The sequence below is a fragment of the Schistocerca nitens genome, chromosome 2, assembly GCF_023898315.1.
Source record: "Schistocerca nitens isolate TAMUIC-IGC-003100 chromosome 2, iqSchNite1.1, whole genome shotgun sequence".
Lineage (NCBI taxonomy): Eukaryota > Metazoa > Arthropoda > Insecta > Orthoptera > Acrididae > Schistocerca > Schistocerca nitens.
The window spans coordinates 40,311,418-40,326,490 of NC_064615.1; the positions used below are offsets into that span (position 1 = coordinate 40,311,418).

Here is a 15,073-nt window from a genome sequence, read left to right on the forward strand (position 1 = left end):
ACTGTGATACGTACGCGCTTTCTACTTCTGTACTGGCACACATATGCTCAATCGTCTCTGGATCGTCAGTAAGTACGTCACATTACATATTTCTTTGATCACGCTGCTGTAAATTAAAGGGCAGTTTTTTCAATGGATGTCAGTTCTGCTTCTAGTTACGCTACATCGCCCTAGCAGCACCTACACACTGCGTTCAGATGTGCTCACCTCCGCCCTGGCGTAGAGCGCCTACAGCGTCATCGCCTTCGGCCTCTGGTGGCAGGAGGGTAGCCGACACATCGCGGCGTGAGTGAAACGCAGCGCAAGGCGGTGGTGGTGTAACGGTCAGCATGGTTGCTTCCCAAGCAGTTGATCCGGGTTCGACTCCCGGCCACCGCACGAAACGTAAATTTTTCTTCTAGGGATATTCCACGTAACGTAACGCGATCCTCGAACCTGAGAACTGTCGCGCTACGAATAGTTTTCCTTCGCCCCACGTCTCACTCCGTGTAGCCAGTGCGCTAGTCGCCGGATTTCGTTTCACAGCATCGTGTGTCTCCATGTGTCGACTTGTCTCGACTTTGCTCGGCTGACGCGAAAGCTGACGCTTGGAAACGGGCATATATGTAGAGGGCAGGCGCGAGAAACGACTGTGAGAGACCAAAAAACGACAAACACACGACAGAACCTTTCATTTTATTGTGGCCACAGATTCGCGCCTTAGTGTACCGAGAGGCAAGAGTGGCGTCAGCGTGCTGAACAGCATCATTAACGCTAAGCAGCAACGAAACCGAAGTAAAAAGGCAAAAGGAAAGAAGCCAAACGCAGGTCGAGCTCCCAGCTGGTCACCCACCCAACTACTAACCACACACAACGGTTCTTAACTCCAATGAACAGCCGAGAACCGCTGCACTCAGCGTGCTACGGCCGCTAGCCACAACGCCAGCAAACGTGCAGACATCTTGCTTCTTGTGCATATCACTTGGTATTTACCTGGCAGTGTCTCGCTGGAGGAAGCACTGTCTTTTACGAGAGAAAAATTAAATGGCACTTGCTGCGATCGAATACATGGCCTTTGTGTTCACACCACGACGCTCTAACCTACTCAGCTGACGACCTATGCAATGGGGCCACGTCAGCAGTCCAGTACCCGGTCCACCGGCTCATCCACCTTCGTTACTGCCCTGCCAGTCATTTAAACACGTATCTGTTTTCGTTGACTTTTGCTTTCTTGACGTTGGACCCAAAAAGCACAACACAAAGAAAACGTAAACGCCGTGAGAATAGCCAAGACTCAGCAAACGAAAGAATGTTCGGCTACCGGGAATCGAATCCGGGCCGCCTGGCTGAAAGCCATGTCTCCCAACAGCTTTCCATTCCTTCTGACCGCCGGGCAATCAGACTTGCAGGGCAAGCTCCGTAACCACTGCCGTCTCTAATAATATCTCTCGAACCTGTTTGCGCGTAATTGACTTGCTTTCCCGCACGAAGGAAATGGCCAGTTAAGGAATATTTAAAATTCATTGTCAGATGTGGGGTTCGAACCCACGCTCCCGTTCGGGAACCAGAGCTTAAATCTGGCGCCTTAGACCGCTCGGCCAATCTGACTTGTGAGCGCAAACGACCTGCTGCTGTCGTTCCTAGCAACATCTCCAGAGCCTTACTGCGAAATGTGCTTGTTTTTTCTTGTGTGAAGGAAATACGTTTTTTTAGAGTATTTTAGACGAGTTGTCAGATGTGAGGTTGCACCCCACCCTCACTTTCGGGAGCCAGAGCTTAAATATGGCGCCTGACACCGTTGTTTTCCGTCGCCTTCTGTCTTAAGTGGAACGAGCAGAACTCCAACTATCAATTTTTACATTGTCGCAGAGAAAACAACGAATGACAAGAAAAGGCCGTTCCCTAGCAACGGCTACGCTGTGCATTTCACCCTCAGGGGAAGCTAATGATATGCTCCAGGCGAGAATCAAACTAACCAACTTAACACTGTGATACGTACGCGCTTTCTACTTCTGTACTGGCACACATATGCTCAATCGTCTCTGGATCGTCAGTAAGTACGTCACATTACATATTTCTTTGATCACGCTGCTGTAAATTAAAGGGCAGTTTTTTCAATGGATGTCAGTTCTGCTTCTAGTTACGCTACATCGCCCTAGCAGCACCTACACACTGCGTTCAGATGTGCTCACCTCCGCCCTGGCGTAGAGCGCCTACAGCGTCATCGCCTTCGGCCTCTGGTGGCAGGAGGGTAGCCGACACATCGCGGCGTGAGTGAAACGCAGCGCAAGGCGGTGGTGGTGTAACGGTCAGCATGGTTGCTTCCCAAGCAGTTGATCCGGGTTCGACTCCCGGCCACCGCACGAAACGTAAATTTTTCTTCTAGGGATATTCCACGTAACGTAACGCGATCCTCGAACCTGAGAACTGTCGCGCTACGAATAGTTTTCCTTCGCCCCACGTCTCACTCCGTGTAGCCAGTGCGCTAGTCGCCGGATTTCGTTTCACAGCATCGTGTGTCTCCATGTGTCGACTTGTCTCGACTTTGCTCGGCTGACGCGAAAGCTGACGCTTGGAAACGGGCATATATGTAGAGGGCAGGCGCGAGAAACGACTGTGAGAGACCAAAAAACGACAAACACACGACAGAACCTTTCATTTTATTGTGGCCACAGATTCGCGCCTTAGTGTACCGAGAGGCAAGAGTGGCGTCAGCGTGCTGAACAGCATCATTAACGCTAAGCAGCAACGAAACCGAAGTAAAAAGGCAAAAGGAAAGAAGCCAAACGCAGGTCGAGCTCCCAGCTGGTCACCCACCCAACTACTAACCACACACAACGGTTCTTAACTCCAATGAACAGCCGAGAACCGCTGCACTCAGCGTGCTACGGCCGCTAGCCACAACGCCAGCAAACGTGCAGACATCTTGCTTCTTGTGCATATCACTTGGTATTTACCTGGCAGTGTCTCGCTGGAGGAAGCACTGTCTTTTACGAGAGAAAAATTAAATGGCACTTGCTGCGATCGAATACATGGCCTTTGTGTTCACACCACGACGCTCTAACCTACTCAGCTGACGACCTATGCAATGGGGCCACGTCAGCAGTCCAGTACCCGGTCCACCGGCTCATCCACCTTCGTTACTGCCCTGCCAGTCATTTAAACACGTATCTGTTTTCGTTGACTTTTGCTTTCTTGACGTTGGACCCAAAAAGCACAACACAAAGAAAACGTAAACGCCGTGAGAATAGCCAAGACTCAGCAAACGAAAGAATGTTCGGCTACCGGGAATCGAATCCGGGCCGCCTGGCTGAAAGCCATGTCTCCCAACAGCTTTCCATTCCTTCTGACCGCCGGGCAATCAGACTTGCAGGGCAAGCTCCGTAACCACTGCCGTCTCTAATAATATCTCTCGAACCTGTTTGCGCGTAATTGACTTGCTTTCCCGCACGAAGGAAATGGCCAGTTAAGGAATATTTAAAATTCATTGTCAGATGTGGGGTTCGAACCCACGCTCCCGTTCGGGAACCAGAGCTTAAATCTGGCGCCTTAGACCGCTCGGCCAATCTGACTTGTGAGCGCAAACGACCTGCTGCTGTCGTTCCTAGCAACATCTCCAGAGCCTTACTGCGAAATGTGCTTGTTTTTTCTTGTGTGAAGGAAATACGTTTTTTTAGAGTATTTTAGACGAGTTGTCAGATGTGAGGTTGCACCCCACCCTCACTTTCGGGAGCCAGAGCTTAAATATGGCGCCTGACACCGTTGTTTTCCGTCGCCTTCTGTCTTAAGTGGAACGAGCAGAACTCCAACTATCAATTTTTACATTGTCGCAGAGAAAACAACGAATGACAAGAAAAGGCCGTTCCCTAGCAACGGCTACGCTGTGCATTTCACCCTCAGGGGAAGCTAATGATATGCTCCAGGCGAGAATCAAACTAACCAACTTAACACTGTGATACGTACGCGCTTTCTACTTCTGTACTGGCACACATATGCTCAATCGTCTCTGGATCGTCAGTAAGTACGTCACATTACATATTTCTTTGATCACGCTGCTGTAAATTAAAGGGCAGTTTTTTCAATGGATGTCAGTTCTGCTTCTAGTTACGCTACATCGCCCTAGCAGCACCTACACACTGCGTTCAGATGTGCTCACCTCCGCCCTGGCGTAGAGCGCCTACAGCGTCATCGCCTTCGGCCTCTGGTGGCAGGAGGGTAGCCGACACATCGCGGCGTGAGTGAAACGCAGCGCAAGGCGGTGGTGGTGTAACGGTCAGCATGGTTGCTTCCCAAGCAGTTGATCCGGGTTCGACTCCCGGCCACCGCACGAAACGTAAATTTTTCTTCTAGGGATATTCCACGTAACGTAACGCGATCCTCGAACCTGAGAACTGTCGCGCTACGAATAGTTTTCCTTCGCCCCACGTCTCACTCCGTGTAGCCAGTGCGCTAGTCGCCGGATTTCGTTTCACAGCATCGTGTGTCTCCATGTGTCGACTTGTCTCGACTTTGCTCGGCTGACGCGAAAGCTGACGCTTGGAAACGGGCATATATGTAGAGGGCAGGCGCGAGAAACGACTGTGAGAGACCAAAAAACGACAAACACACGACAGAACCTTTCATTTTATTGTGGCCACAGATTCGCGCCTTAGTGTACCGAGAGGCAAGAGTGGCGTCAGCGTGCTGAACAGCATCATTAACGCTAAGCAGCAACGAAACCGAAGTAAAAAGGCAAAAGGAAAGAAGCCAAACGCAGGTCGAGCTCCCAGCTGGTCACCCACCCAACTACTAACCACACACAACGGTTCTTAACTCCAATGAACAGCCGAGAACCGCTGCACTCAGCGTGCTACGGCCGCTAGCCACAACGCCAGCAAACGTGCAGACATCTTGCTTCTTGTGCATATCACTTGGTATTTACCTGGCAGTGTCTCGCTGGAGGAAGCACTGTCTTTTACGAGAGAAAAATTAAATGGCACTTGCTGCGATCGAATACATGGCCTTTGTGTTCACACCACGACGCTCTAACCTACTCAGCTGACGACCTATGCAATGGGGCCACGTCAGCAGTCCAGTACCCGGTCCACCGGCTCATCCACCTTCGTTACTGCCCTGCCAGTCATTTAAACACGTATCTGTTTTCGTTGACTTTTGCTTTCTTGACGTTGGACCCAAAAAGCACAACACAAAGAAAACGTAAACGCCGTGAGAATAGCCAAGACTCAGCAAACGAAAGAATGTTCGGCTACCGGGAATCGAATCCGGGCCGCCTGGCTGAAAGCCATGTCTCCCAACAGCTTTCCATTCCTTCTGACCGCCGGGCAATCAGACTTGCAGGGCAAGCTCCGTAACCACTGCCGTCTCTAATAATATCTCTCGAACCTGTTTGCGCGTAATTGACTTGCTTTCCCGCACGAAGGAAATGGCCAGTTAAGGAATATTTAAAATTCATTGTCAGATGTGGGGTTCGAACCCACGCTCCCGTTCGGGAACCAGAGCTTAAATCTGGCGCCTTAGACCGCTCGGCCAATCTGACTTGTGAGCGCAAACGACCTGCTGCTGTCGTTCCTAGCAACATCTCCAGAGCCTTACTGCGAAATGTGCTTGTTTTTTCTTGTGTGAAGGAAATACGTTTTTTTAGAGTATTTTAGACGAGTTGTCAGATGTGAGGTTGCACCCCACCCTCACTTTCGGGAGCCAGAGCTTAAATATGGCGCCTGACACCGTTGTTTTCCGTCGCCTTCTGTCTTAAGTGGAACGAGCAGAACTCCAACTATCAATTTTTACATTGTCGCAGAGAAAACAACGAATGACAAGAAAAGGCCGTTCCCTAGCAACGGCTACGCTGTGCATTTCACCCTCAGGGGAAGCTAATGATATGCTCCAGGCGAGAATCAAACTAACCAACTTAACACTGTGATACGTACGCGCTTTCTACTTCTGTACTGGCACACATATGCTCAATCGTCTCTGGATCGTCAGTAAGTACGTCACATTACATATTTCTTTGATCACGCTGCTGTAAATTAAAGGGCAGTTTTTTCAATGGATGTCAGTTCTGCTTCTAGTTACGCTACATCGCCCTAGCAGCACCTACACACTGCGTTCAGATGTGCTCACCTCCGCCCTGGCGTAGAGCGCCTACAGCGTCATCGCCTTCGGCCTCTGGTGGCAGGAGGGTAGCCGACACATCGCGGCGTGAGTGAAACGCAGCGCAAGGCGGTGGTGGTGTAACGGTCAGCATGGTTGCTTCCCAAGCAGTTGATCCGGGTTCGACTCCCGGCCACCGCACGAAACGTAAATTTTTCTTCTAGGGATATTCCACGTAACGTAACGCGATCCTCGAACCTGAGAACTGTCGCGCTACGAATAGTTTTCCTTCGCCCCACGTCTCACTCCGTGTAGCCAGTGCGCTAGTCGCCGGATTTCGTTTCACAGCATCGTGTGTCTCCATGTGTCGACTTGTCTCGACTTTGCTCGGCTGACGCGAAAGCTGACGCTTGGAAACGGGCATATATGTAGAGGGCAGGCGCGAGAAACGACTGTGAGAGACCAAAAAACGACAAACACACGACAGAACCTTTCATTTTATTGTGGCCACAGATTCGCGCCTTAGTGTACCGAGAGGCAAGAGTGGCGTCAGCGTGCTGAACAGCATCATTAACGCTAAGCAGCAACGAAACCGAAGTAAAAAGGCAAAAGGAAAGAAGCCAAACGCAGGTCGAGCTCCCAGCTGGTCACCCACCCAACTACTAACCACACACAACGGTTCTTAACTCCAATGAACAGCCGAGAACCGCTGCACTCAGCGTGCTACGGCCGCTAGCCACAACGCCACCAAACGTGCAGACATCTTGCTTCTTGTGCATATCACTTGGTATTTACCTGGCAGTGTCTCGCTGGAGGAAGCACTGTCTTTTACGAGAGAAAAATTAAATGGCACTTGCTGCGATCGAATACATGGCCTTTGTGTTCACACCACGACGCTCTAACCTACTCAGCTGACGACCTATGCAATGGGGCCACGTCAGCAGTCCAGTACCCGGTCCACCGGCTCATCCACCTTCGTTACTGCCCTGCCAGTCATTTAAACACGTATCTGTTTTCGTTGACTTTTGCTTTCTTGACGTTGGACCCAAAAAGCACAACACAAAGAAAACGTAAACGCCGTGAGAATAGCCAAGACTCAGCAAACGAAAGAATGTTCGGCTACCGGGAATCGAATCCGGGCCGCCTGGCTGAAAGCCATGTCTCCCAACAGCTTTCCATTCCTTCTGACCGCCGGGCAATCAGACTTGCAGGGCAAGCTCCGTAACCACTGCCGTCTCTAATAATATCTCTCGAACCTGTTTGCGCGTAATTGACTTGCTTTCCCGCACGAAGGAAATGGCCAGTTAAGGAATATTTAAAATTCATTGTCAGATGTGGGGTTCGAACCCACGCTCCCGTTCGGGAACCAGAGCTTAAATCTGGCGCCTTAGACCGCTCGGCCAATCTGACTTGTGAGCGCAAACGACCTGCTGCTGTCGTTCCTAGCAACATCTCCAGAGCCTTACTGCGAAATGTGCTTGTTTTTTCTTGTGTGAAGGAAATACGTTTTTTTAGAGTATTTTAGACGAGTTGTCAGATGTGAGGTTGCACCCCACCCTCACTTTCGGGAGCCAGAGCTTAAATATGGCGCCTGACACCGTTGTTTTCCGTCGCCTTCTGTCTTAAGTGGAACGAGCAGAACTCCAACTATCAATTTTTACATTGTCGCAGAGAAAACAACGAATGACAAGAAAAGGCCGTTCCCTAGCAACGGCTACGCTGTGCATTTCACCCTCAGGGGAAGCTAATGATATGCTCCAGGCGAGAATCAAACTAACCAACTTAACACTGTGATACGTACGCGCTTTCTACTTCTGTACTGGCACACATATGCTCAATCGTCTCTGGATCGTCAGTAAGTACGTCACATTACATATTTCTTTGATCACGCTGCTGTAAATTAAAGGGCAGTTTTTTCAATGGATGTCAGTTCTGCTTCTAGTTACGCTACATCGCCCTAGCAGCACCTACACACTGCGTTCAGATGTGCTCACCTCCGCCCTGGCGTAGAGCGCCTACAGCGTCATCGCCTTCGGCCTCTGGTGGCAGGAGGGTAGCCGACACATCGCGGCGTGAGTGAAACGCAGCGCAAGGCGGTGGTGGTGTAACGGTCAGCATGGTTGCTTCCCAAGCAGTTGATCCGGGTTCGACTCCCGGCCACCGCACGAAACGTAAATTTTTCTTCTAGGGATATTCCACGTAACGTAACGCGATCCTCGAACCTGAGAACTGTCGCGCTACGAATAGTTTTCCTTCGCCCCACGTCTCACTCCGTGTAGCCAGTGCGCTAGTCGCCGGATTTCGTTTCACAGCATCGTGTGTCTCCATGTGTCGACTTGTCTCGACTTTGCTCGGCTGACGCGAAAGCTGACGCTTGGAAACGGGCATATATGTAGAGGGCAGGCGCGAGAAACGACTGTGAGAGACCAAAAAACGACAAACACACGACAGAACCTTTCATTTTATTGTGGCCACAGATTCGCGCCTTAGTGTACCGAGAGGCAAGAGTGGCGTCAGCGTGCTGAACAGCATCATTAACGCTAAGCAGCAACGAAACCGAAGTAAAAAGGCAAAAGGAAAGAAGCCAAACGCAGGTCGAGCTCCCAGCTGGTCACCCACCCAACTACTAACCACACACAACGGTTCTTAACTCCAATGAACAGCCGAGAACCGCTGCACTCAGCGTGCTACGGCCGCTAGCCACAACGCCACCAAACGTGCAGACATCTTGCTTCTTGTGCATATCACTTGGTATTTACCTGGCAGTGTCTCGCTGGAGGAAGCACTGTCTTTTACGAGAGAAAAATTAAATGGCACTTGCTGCGATCGAATACATGGCCTTTGTGTTCACACCACGACGCTCTAACCTACTCAGCTGACGACCTATGCAATGGGGCCACGTCAGCAGTCCAGTACCCGGTCCACCGGCTCATCCACCTTCGTTACTGCCCTGCCAGTCATTTAAACACGTATCTGTTTTCGTTGACTTTTGCTTTCTTGACGTTGGACCCAAAAAGCACAACACAAAGAAAACGTAAACGCCGTGAGAATAGCCAAGACTCAGCAAACGAAAGAATGTTCGGCTACCGGGAATCGAATCCGGGCCGCCTGGCTGAAAGCCATGTCTCCCAACAGCTTTCCATTCCTTCTGACCGCCGGGCAATCAGACTTGCAGGGCAAGCTCCGTAACCACTGCCGTCTCTAATAATATCTCTCGAACCTGTTTGCGCGTAATTGACTTGCTTTCCCGCACGAAGGAAATGGCCAGTTAAGGAATATTTAAAATTCATTGTCAGATGTGGGGTTCGAACCCACGCTCCCGTTCGGGAACCAGAGCTTAAATCTGGCGCCTTAGACCGCTCGGCCAATCTGACTTGTGAGCGCAAACGACCTGCTGCTGTCGTTCCTAGCAACATCTCCAGAGCCTTACTGCGAAATGTGCTTGTTTTTTCTTGTGTGAAGGAAATACGTTTTTTTAGAGTATTTTAGACGAGTTGTCAGATGTGAGGTTGCACCCCACCCTCACTTTCGGGAGCCAGAGCTTAAATATGGCGCCTGACACCGTTGTTTTCCGTCGCCTTCTGTCTTAAGTGGAACGAGCAGAACTCCAACTATCAATTTTTACATTGTCGCAGAGAAAACAACGAATGACAAGAAAAGGCCGTTCCCTAGCAACGGCTACGCTGTGCATTTCACCCTCAGGGGAAGCTAATGATATGCTCCAGGCGAGAATCAAACTAACCAACTTAACACTGTGATACGTACGCGCTTTCTACTTCTGTACTGGCACACATATGCTCAATCGTCTCTGGATCGTCAGTAAGTACGTCACATTACATATTTCTTTGATCACGCTGCTGTAAATTAAAGGGCAGTTTTTTCAATGGATGTCAGTTCTGCTTCTAGTTACGCTACATCGCCCTAGCAGCACCTACACACTGCGTTCAGATGTGCTCACCTCCGCCCTGGCGTAGAGCGCCTACAGCGTCATCGCCTTCGGCCTCTGGTGGCAGGAGGGTAGCCGACACATCGCGGCGTGAGTGAAACGCAGCGCAAGGCGGTGGTGGTGTAACGGTCAGCATGGTTGCTTCCCAAGCAGTTGATCCGGGTTCGACTCCCGGCCACCGCACGAAACGTAAATTTTTCTTCTAGGGATATTCCACGTAACGTAACGCGATCCTCGAACCTGAGAACTGTCGCGCTACGAATAGTTTTCCTTCGCCCCACGTCTCACTCCGTGTAGCCAGTGCGCTAGTCGCCGGATTTCGTTTCACAGCATCGTGTGTCTCCATGTGTCGACTTGTCTCGACTTTGCTCGGCTGACGCGAAAGCTGACGCTTGGAAACGGGCATATATGTAGAGGGCAGGCGCGAGAAACGACTGTGAGAGACCAAAAAACGACAAACACACGACAGAACCTTTCATTTTATTGTGGCCACAGATTCGCGCCTTAGTGTACCGAGAGGCAAGAGTGGCGTCAGCGTGCTGAACAGCATCATTAACGCTAAGCAGCAACGAAACCGAAGTAAAAAGGCAAAAGGAAAGAAGCCAAACGCAGGTCGAGCTCCCAGCTGGTCACCCACCCAACTACTAACCACACACAACGGTTCTTAACTCCAATGAACAGCCGAGAACCGCTGCACTCAGCGTGCTACGGCCGCTAGCCACAACGCCACCAAACGTGCAGACATCTTGCTTCTTGTGCATATCACTTGGTATTTACCTGGCAGTGTCTCGCTGGAGGAAGCACTGTCTTTTACGAGAGAAAAATTAAATGGCACTTGCTGCGATCGAATACATGGCCTTTGTGTTCACACCACGACGCTCTAACCTACTCAGCTGACGACCTATGCAATGGGGCCACGTCAGCAGTCCAGTACCCGGTCCACCGGCTCATCCACCTTCGTTACTGCCCTGCCAGTCATTTAAACACGTATCTGTTTTCGTTGACTTTTGCTTTCTTGACGTTGGACCCAAAAAGCACAACACAAAGAAAACGTAAACGCCGTGAGAATAGCCAAGACTCAGCAAACGAAAGAATGTTCGGCTACCGGGAATCGAATCCGGGCCGCCTGGCTGAAAGCCATGTCTCCCAACAGCTTTCCATTCCTTCTGACCGCCGGGCAATCAGACTTGCAGGGCAAGCTCCGTAACCACTGCCGTCTCTAATAATATCTCTCGAACCTGTTTGCGCGTAATTGACTTGCTTTCCCGCACGAAGGAAATGGCCAGTTAAGGAATATTTAAAATTCATTGTCAGATGTGGGGTTCGAACCCACGCTCCCGTTCGGGAACCAGAGCTTAAATCTGGCGCCTTAGACCGCTTTTTTTTTTTTATTTTTTTTTTTTTTTTTTTTTTTTTTTTTTTTTTTTTTTTTTTTTTTTATTTTTCGGGCCTCCATCCTCCCCTTATAGCCCGTCACTTGCACTCACCAAAATTGCCTTCATCGGCTAGCTTCAGTAGCTATAATTGTAATGAACTAAATGTCTCCTCATGAGACGGAAATGAAAATACTTCTGGATTGGTACCCCTGACTCTCCGTAGGTGTACGGGGGGAATTTCAGCAGACGGGTGGCTTCAGAGTTTGTCTTCTCGGTGAATAGCTATTGCTAATGTATTCCGTTGTGTAACATTCGTTGTTTTTGTCGTCCATGTCTCAAGTATTAATTCTGTTTCAGCTGCTCGTAACTCCGAAGCCCCGGCCACCAAAGTCTCCATGACATCCTACCAGGGAACCTTTTTGGTTTCCTAACATAAGGGAAATAAAAGAATAAAAGCGTCGCCCCATTAGTATGGCAAATGGTATACAAAAAAAAAAACGAGTAAAGAGATTGAAAGAAGTGATAAAGTCAAGATTCTTGCAATATAGTGACTCTATGTCAACGTTCGTAATAAAAAACAAGCATAGTTTTCTTTATATTTCGTCGTTCGTAGCAGTGTCTGGTGTTCCATCGTTAAATGTATCCAATATTCTTCTTTACTCTTCTCTTGCTCGGATAGGAGGTAGTATACAGTCTGGCCCTTTAGCCAATTGACGGCACGTCGTTTTGTATTGGGATACGGAACTTCGTCAGGGTTGAGTAGGCGTGTCGGTGTTATCCTACTTGGTGACGTCCGCAGTATGCTTGCGAGTTTCTGTGTGCAGACGGACCATATGTCCTGTACAGCGTTGCAAGTAAATCTATGCTCGTCTGTGTCGACTAAGTGACATCTGACACAATTCGGTGTTTCAGCCAGGTGAATCTTGTGTAACCTCGAATTGGTCGGAAATTTCCTATTGACTGCCATGTACCAAGTGGAGCGCACTGTAGATGAAAGAAGCGGGTCGTGAATGTTCTCCCAGACTTGTTTCCAGTTATAACCTCGACATTTCTCCTCCACTATATTGCGTGGTGTACTTTCCGTCAATGTGGCGTAAATTGCTTTGACTTTGTGTCGGTCTGCCTCTGGAATTCTTCGTTGTATGTAGCTAAGTTCGAGGATGAAATACCTGAAGTGACAGAGCGAGTTCAGAATGTGTTTTACATCTACAGGTGGGTCCAGATTGGGAGGCACTATTTCATTCAAAATGTGAGCCGTCAGTGTGTTAGGCGATCTGTGCCACTGTTTGTATGTTTGACTAACATACAAGGCTTTTGCTTTGAGGTAGACATCCGTCAAATTGAGGCCTCCCTTCCAAACTGGGAGGGTGAGGGTTTCATACTTTACTTTAAATATCTGACCCCTGGTAACAAAGTGGCCAAGCGCCGCTAACATTTGTTGTGCCATAGTCTTTGGTAATGGCAGTACTTGGGCAACGTAATGAACTTTGGAAATTATGTAGGTGTTAACTAAGGCCACTCTTTGAATGGCATTTAGAGCTCGCAGGCTATGTTGCCGTATGCCAGCGCGCATTTTTGCCAGCAGTTTTCTATAGTTCAAGGCAGCCGTGCGGCGGATATTGCGTGTGTATTCAATCCCGAGGCAGGTGATCGTTTCCAAACTTCTTATTCTTTCAGCAGCACCGAGTTCTAATCCACGTCCAATGTGCATTAAGCCTGACTTGTGACGGTTGAGTTTCGCCCCTGATGCAGCTTCATACGTTGTTACAATGTGGAAAGCTTTCTCTAAGTCCTCGTCTTTCGTTACTACAAAACTGACATCATCTGCGTATGCCTGGCAAATAATCTTCTGACCATGAATGAGCAGCCCTGGAAGGTCTTGCGTCAGGGAGTACAAGAATGGCTCGAGTGCTATGGCAAACAATGCCATCGACATTGGGCAGCCCTGTCGTACTGAACTTGCGATACTGATCGGCCTGCTTAAGCGTCCATTTACATTGATTTGCGACGTACCATTCATCAGGAGGGTTTTAACAGTAGCAGTGATTTTCTGAGGAAAATGCATGGCGTCCATGGTGCGTAGGAGATAGGAGTGGTTCACCCTGTCAAAGGCCTTTTCAAAGTCGAGAGACACAAGGGCACTTGGGATGTCACAGGCTGCGGCAATCGCTATGAGATCTCTATATGCAGTTAAAGTGTTGAAAATATTTCTATTTGTTCCAACACACGTTTGGTAGTCGCCGGTAACGCTGGTAATGACTGAATTTAATCGTTGCATAATGACACGTGCGAAAATTTTATAGTCAGTGTTAAGCAATGTTAAAGGCCGGAGATTCTCAACAGTTTTGCCTCCTGGAGTTTTTGGAATTAACACCACTATCCCTTTACAAAAATCTTTCAAGCTGTCATTTCGAATGTTCATAATGTCATTACAGACCAGAGTCAACTTACTAATTAACTGTCGCCTAAATGTGTGATAAAACTCGGCAGGTAACCCGTCAGGACCAGGCGATTTATTTCTTGGGCTTCTGAGAATGGCGTCTGCCACTTCATCCTCGAGTATGTCTGAGGCGAGTTCTTCCGCCTGTTCCGGACCAAGTCTCCCCCACGCCCTGTCCGCAAGGACTGCCTGCGCTGCCACATCTATTGGTTTTTCAGCTAGTAACGCTGTAAAATGTTTATGAATTTCTTCTTGAATAGCAGTTTGTGTGTCGAAAAGGCGACCGTCTGCAGTTTTTAGCTCAGTCAGTATTTTCCTGTTTCTTCTTTTTTGCTCTTGTATAACATGGTACATGGATGTTGTCTCCTCCCGCACTGCATTTTGCAGGCGTGTTCGCACTTGATAGCCTTCAGATTGTCGTCGCGTCAGTGTGAGGAGTGTCGCCTTGATTCTTTTGATCTGCAGGTGATTGGCCACTACTGTATTATCGTCTTTGTAAAGGTCTCGGAGGCACTGAAAATAGAAGTCTATTGTGGTCCTCTGCCAGGCGGATTTCTCGCGAGAGTAACACTTCATCGCTTTTATGAGAGCTGGCTTTGCACATTTTATCCACCACGAGAAAGCCGAATTGTACAGTGGAAATTTCCGTTCACAATCTGCCCATGTGTGTTGGAAGACAGCGTGGCACCCTGGATCTGATAAATGGGAAACATTCAGTTTCCACGGGCCTCTCGCTCTATATGTACCCTGTCTTTCCATATTGATGGTACATATATATGCTACATGGTCAGAGAATATAAGCGGCCATCGCTCCGCTTGCAAAATATGGTCCCGTAAATTGGAAGTTGCATAAATTCTGTCAATGCGGCTGGCAGAATGGCTGGTGACGTGGGTAAAACCGGGCATGTCGCCGTGTTTAAGTTCCCACGTGTCGAGCAGGTTTAATTCTCTAACAATGTCCAGAAGTTCTATGGAAGTGTTAAAATGCGGCGTTTGGTCTTTGGGTTTTAGTACACAGTTGAAATCACCGGCAAATACGACTTGGCCTGTGCGGGTTGTAAAAAGCGGCACTATCTCTTCCTTAAAAAACTCCGATCTCTGGCGTTTTTTTCCCGTTCCAGAAGGGGCATAAACATTTATGAATCGGGTGTTGTGGATTGTCCCCGCAATACCTCTGCTGTTCGGCAGTCTGTCGACATTGGCTACGGCGATGCCTTCTTTGGTCAAAAGTGCAGTTCCGAG

The 15,073-nt window shown here is 49.1% G+C and overlaps 11 non-coding genes across 11 annotated transcripts; 6 read left to right on the forward strand and 5 right to left on the reverse strand.

Annotated features, from left to right (window-relative positions):
- Positions 1–306: 306 nt before the first annotated feature.
- Positions 307–378, forward strand: Trnag-ccc (transfer RNA glycine (anticodon CCC)). Its single transcript has one exon. It is a non-coding gene; the product is annotated as a tRNA-Gly (tRNA).
- A 1,125-nt stretch (positions 379–1,503) lies between these two features.
- On the reverse strand, positions 1,504–1,587 carry Trnal-uaa (transfer RNA leucine (anticodon UAA)). Its single transcript has one exon. It is a non-coding gene; the product is annotated as a tRNA-Leu (tRNA).
- A 683-nt stretch (positions 1,588–2,270) lies between these two features.
- Trnag-ccc (transfer RNA glycine (anticodon CCC)) lies at positions 2,271–2,342 on the forward strand. The gene has a single exon. It is a non-coding gene; the product is annotated as a tRNA-Gly (tRNA).
- Positions 2,343–3,467: 1,125 nt separating this feature from the next.
- Trnal-uaa (transfer RNA leucine (anticodon UAA)) lies at positions 3,468–3,551 on the reverse strand. Its single transcript has one exon. It is a non-coding gene; the product is annotated as a tRNA-Leu (tRNA).
- Positions 3,552–4,234: 683 nt separating this feature from the next.
- Trnag-ccc (transfer RNA glycine (anticodon CCC)) lies at positions 4,235–4,306 on the forward strand. Its single transcript has one exon. It is a non-coding gene; the product is annotated as a tRNA-Gly (tRNA).
- Positions 4,307–5,431: 1,125 nt separating this feature from the next.
- On the reverse strand, positions 5,432–5,515 carry Trnal-uaa (transfer RNA leucine (anticodon UAA)). The gene has a single exon. It is a non-coding gene; the product is annotated as a tRNA-Leu (tRNA).
- A 683-nt stretch (positions 5,516–6,198) lies between these two features.
- Positions 6,199–6,270, forward strand: Trnag-ccc (transfer RNA glycine (anticodon CCC)). Its single transcript has one exon. It is a non-coding gene; the product is annotated as a tRNA-Gly (tRNA).
- A 1,125-nt stretch (positions 6,271–7,395) lies between these two features.
- Positions 7,396–7,479, reverse strand: Trnal-uaa (transfer RNA leucine (anticodon UAA)). Its single transcript has one exon. It is a non-coding gene; the product is annotated as a tRNA-Leu (tRNA).
- A 683-nt stretch (positions 7,480–8,162) lies between these two features.
- Trnag-ccc (transfer RNA glycine (anticodon CCC)) lies at positions 8,163–8,234 on the forward strand. Its single transcript has one exon. It is a non-coding gene; the product is annotated as a tRNA-Gly (tRNA).
- Positions 8,235–9,359: 1,125 nt separating this feature from the next.
- On the reverse strand, positions 9,360–9,443 carry Trnal-uaa (transfer RNA leucine (anticodon UAA)). The gene has a single exon. It is a non-coding gene; the product is annotated as a tRNA-Leu (tRNA).
- A 683-nt stretch (positions 9,444–10,126) lies between these two features.
- Trnag-ccc (transfer RNA glycine (anticodon CCC)) lies at positions 10,127–10,198 on the forward strand. The gene has a single exon. It is a non-coding gene; the product is annotated as a tRNA-Gly (tRNA).
- Positions 10,199–15,073: the final 4,875 nt, after the last annotated feature.